Source organism: Hyaena hyaena, unplaced genomic scaffold (assembly GCF_003009895.1).
Source record: "Hyaena hyaena isolate Hyena2069 unplaced genomic scaffold, ASM300989v1 scaffold_463, whole genome shotgun sequence".
NCBI classification, from domain to species: domain Eukaryota; kingdom Metazoa; phylum Chordata; class Mammalia; order Carnivora; family Hyaenidae; genus Hyaena; species Hyaena hyaena.
In genome coordinates this window covers 1364554-1369519 of record NW_024081094.1, presented here as the reverse complement: position 1 = coordinate 1369519, position 4966 = coordinate 1364554, and positions in this window count along the sequence as shown.

The following is a 4966-nucleotide window of genomic DNA, read 5'->3' as shown; positions in this document are numbered from 1 at the left end:
AATAAAATACTGACAATCCAAGAGAACACATAATTCACTAGTAGTAAATATCTGAAGCAAGTAGACTTTTCCAAATATAGATGCAATGCAATAAAATATAGGAAAGACTGAGAGATGACTGGATAAAAATTTAAATCTTTCTTTATTGGGGGGCATCTGGGTGGCTATCAGTTAAGCATCTGACTCTTGGTTTTGGCTCAGGTCATGATCTCATGGTTCGTGGGTTCGAGCCCCACATCAAGCTATGCTCTGGAAGAGGAGAGCCTGCTTGGGATTCTCTCTCTGCCCCTCTGCTCCCGTCCCTCTGCCCCTTGTGCGTGTGCACTCTCTTGCATGCTCTCTCTCTACCTCAGAATAAATAAATAAACTTTAAACAAAATCAGAAATTACTTTCTGAAAGAAAATGAGCCACTTCTCTGGGGAGGATTCAGGAATGTGGTAACACTGCCTCATAGCGAAGCCTTCTTTAGGGCTTCCCAGCATGGTGGCTGGCCTCCACCCTACTCACCCTAGCGCAAAGCATGCCAGGGGATAAACTCTACTCACGTACACAAAGCACGCAGTGATTTAGTTTTACTGTCACATTCTTAAACACGAACATTTAAAAAAAGATCACCTGGCGTTGGGCAAAACCTGTAATATGAAAGAGAATGATCACAAAGTATGAATGGAAATAACCGTCAAAGACAGAATTCAGGCTAAAGGAAATAAATGAAGCAAAAAATCTAATAATACCTCATGAATATTTCAGGAAATACCATATTTATAAAATATGATCAGGATATATAAAATATAAAAGAGGAGGGTCAATCAGAGAACAGGAAAAACTCATGGAAATTAGACTAGAATAGCTAAACAAAGAACTGCTACAAGCAAACGAGTATAGGGGAAAGTGAACAGGGTCACGAATATGTAAATTAAGCCAATTAACACAAAATGCTTTGCTTTGTTCGCTCTTAACAAAAGCAAAAGAAAATTTTAATAAAACAATGCTGGGGAAGTTGCAGTGAAACTCTGCTTGTGGTATTGTACGTTTTTACAACTCTTTGAAAATAATTTGGCAATATGTATATGAAAAGAGGCATGAAAACAAACTTTTGGCCTGGTAATCTTGTTTTGTTTCCATCTAGGTGGAAGATAAAAGGAAATTAAAAGAAAATGTAGAAAGAGGTGCCCAAATATATCATCACTCTAGCTGTTCTTGAGTGAATCCTCATTACTCTGCATACACTTCTGAAATATCCAGAAAGTATCACCGAGGATGTTTGAAGTCTCTTCCAATAGGTTGCAGAACCTATGCTTGGAAGTGAATTATTTTAGCTTTTCTTCTTACAATTACTGTGAGAGAAAAGCTGGTCAATAAAAGTTGTTCCTGGAAGACATAATGCCTGGGATGGGGTTTGAAAGATGAATAAAAACTAACCAGACTAAGAAAAGTGAGAATAGCTCTTCTCAGCACAGAAGAGCATGAGCAAGCGTATGCAAAGTAACATTGTATAAAGTGGATGAAAAACTATAGGTGGCTTGGAGTTCCTAATGTTTAAACTATTAAGCTGGGAGAAGTTGGAGATGAGGCCAGGGAGATGGACAGAGGAGTGCCAGGTCAAGGAGGGCTTTACCGTAACCAGGCCAGAAAGTTTTGACATTCAATAACGGAGAGCCATGAAAAGGTGTAAGCACAGAAGTGACAATTTCAGATTGTGTTTTGAGACATCACCCATTGCCACATGAAAGGGAAAATGATTTCCTTTGTCTACGCTCACATATCTCTGAACGTCAAATGTGTGGGGATTTTCTCACACCTAGCAATTCCACTCTCCAGTGGACATGAACTGGCTGTACCACAGTATAGCTCAACTTTGAAACCATTTACCTGGAGATCATGTCATATCCCACAGGTTAAGAGCTTGGTCCTACAAGACTGCCTCCTCTGCCACCACGACCTTTACACCCCAACTGCAAGTTTAGGTATCACTTGTACTTTTGACCTACAGACTCTGAATTGGGAGTTCCCCGGATTTCCTCTTCAGATTCAATCATTTGCAAGAATCGCTCATCAGAAAAGCAGATTACTGGTTTATTATAAAAGGATACAACTCAGGAACAGAAGATGGAAGAGATGCATAGGAAAGATGTATAGGAAGGCGCAGGGAGCTTCCATGCCCTCTGCAGGTGTGCCAGCCTCCCGGGGTCTCCGTGTGTTCACCTGCCAGGAAACTTCTGAACTTCTTTGGTTAGAGGTTTTCTGTTTTTTGCTTTTTGTTTTTGTTCTGTTTTTGTATTGGGATTTTTAAAAAAATTTTTTTGTTTTTGTTTTTTTAATGACAGTTGTATTGCATAGGCACGACGGATGAAATTGTTGGCCCTTGCGATTTCCTCAACCATTCAGCCTCTCTCTCCTCCCTGGAGGTTGCGAGGTGAAGCTAAAGTTCCAACCTTCTAATCCCAGGGGTTGGTTCCCTTGGCAACCAGTCCCCACCCATAGGGACTTTCCAAAAGTCACCTCCTGATCCTAAACCCAGGTGTGGATGAAAGAGACCTTTTATGAATTACTGAAGACTCTCCTCACATCTTTATCACTCTTGTCAGTTAGGAAATCTCAATGGGGGCGCCTGGGTGGCTTAGTCGGTTAGGCGTCCGACTTTCGCTTAGGTCATGATCTCACGGTTCGTGGGTTCAAGCCCCACGTCGGGCTCTGTGCTGACTGCCAGCTCTGAGCCTGGAGCCTGTTTCAGTCTGTGACTCTCTCTCTCTGACCCTCCCCTGCTCACGCTGTCTCTCTCTCTCTCCTAGAAATAAATAAAACATTAAAAAAAAATAAACAAAAAAAGGAAATCTCAATGGTCTTAGAAGATCTGTGCCAGAAAGATTTTGAAGACCAAATATACATTTCTTATTACAAATCATGATATCACACTATAGATAGAGTAGGAAAAGATGGGAAGGAGAAGGGTGGGAGATGATGAGTTCAGTTTAGGAGATAGCACATATATGGTTATTATAAAACACCTAAAGGGACATGTCTAGAAGGCAATTGGATATATAAATATAAAGGGGAGGAAATGGTTAGGGCTAAAGACACATTTCTTGAAGCTATTTGCATCATAAGTAGGAGTTAAAGCCCGGAAAAGGAAATTGCTATACACTTTATACGAGAGAGTGTGTAAAAGAAAAACAATTACAATGAGTAAAAAGTGGAACTTTCTGGGACACCAGTACAAAAGTGGCAGGCATGAGAAAATTCCACAAGGAAATGAAGAAGGAATGGACACAGGTGAGAGATGAAAATGAAGTAACAGTAAGATGTCAACCAATGGAATAGAGAGTTTCAAAAATATATCAACAGTGGTAAATGGAATGGGGGGGTCCCTAAGATATTCAGTTGAGGACCAAAATATGACTTGGGTGCCTGAAAATTGTCAGTAACTTTTCTCCCAGCAGTAGCCTCTGTAGAGCCTAATTGCAGGAACTTTGAGTGTTGGAGAATAACAGGAAGCAAGAATCACCTCCTCTTTTTTTAAAAAATACTTATTCATTTTTGAAAGAGAGAGTCAGCAGGGGAGGGGGAGGGGGACAGAGGATCTGAAAGGGGCCCTGTGCTGATAGCAGCAACCCAATGTGGGGCTTTAACTCACCAACTATGAGATCATGATGTGAGCTTGAAGTCAGACGCTCAACTGACTGAGCCACCCGGGTGTTCCAAGAGTCACCTCCTCTTTAAGGGCAGCTTATTAAGCAATAAAGGAAAGTGATAGAAGCAGGTAGGGGAGAGTAGAGGGTATGGGAGGGGGCAGGTGACAACTGTAACTGCTTTGTTCATTTAAAACTTGGGAGATGCTTGAACATATTTATAGGATAAAAGAAAAAACAAGAGAAAATAAAACATGAAAATAAGAAAGGATAGTATGATCTTGGAGTAGATGACAAGAATTGAAACATAAAGCAGAGGAAGTAGGAGTCTTCAACAGAAAGAAGTACACTTGACCCTTTGAGACTTGAGAAAAGCAAGTAACATGAATGTGGGTGTAGATAAACTGGGAGTGGGGATAGTCAAGGTAGAATAAGCTGAAGTCTCCAACCTCATAGCCTTAATTTTTTGGTGAAGTAGGAGACAAAGTTGTTTCGGTAAGGAAGTTGAAAAATATGGCAAAATATGGTGAGCTTGAAGACTCACTGAATCCAAACAGGAAAGAGAACTGACAGGGTGCAACTTAAGGGGTGCAGGATGGTGCTGAGGCCCAAGGGGAAACCATAAATGTGTAACAGTGCCGATCTGCATGGTCCTGACGATTCTCTCTGGCTATTCTCAGCTTCGCAAGTGTAGCCGAGAGTGGTCTGTCACAGTAGCCAGGGTGCGATGTTGTGGGGAGAAGTGTTACAAGAGTAGTGGTGGAAGAGTTTGGAAAGCAAATAGTTCAGGGGATGATCCCTGTAGTGTAGGCCGGAAACATGAATTAGGCCAGAGTGGGGCTAGTAGATGAGGGAGAAATTGATTAGTCAAGGGAGTTTTATCAAATCACGAGCAGCTATAGTAAGAGTGGGCCTTTACCTACAGTGACTTTATATTACTATTATTATAAGGAAAGATAATTCACAGAGGTTTTTAAAGTCCACCATCAATTATAAGTATAGAAGTATTTCTTGTGAATTCCCTATCCTGAGATTAAAACATGTCATTTTCAGATTATAGTAGAAAAGATAACCTAGCATTAAATAGAGAATAAAATTTTATGATATAGAAACACCTTTCTAATGTTCATGAGCTATGTTATCAGTTTATTATTTGCTCCAGACCAAAAAAAAAAAAAAAAAGCCTACTGACAAATTCATTTTAATGTTTATCTATTTCCCTCATAGATGTTCAAGTTACTGTAAGTATCAAAGTAAATATGAGTAATTTTGAGCACATGCCCGCCAGGACTTTTGACTCATGCTGGGTCATGTGTTTGGTGTTTTAACCAAAAAG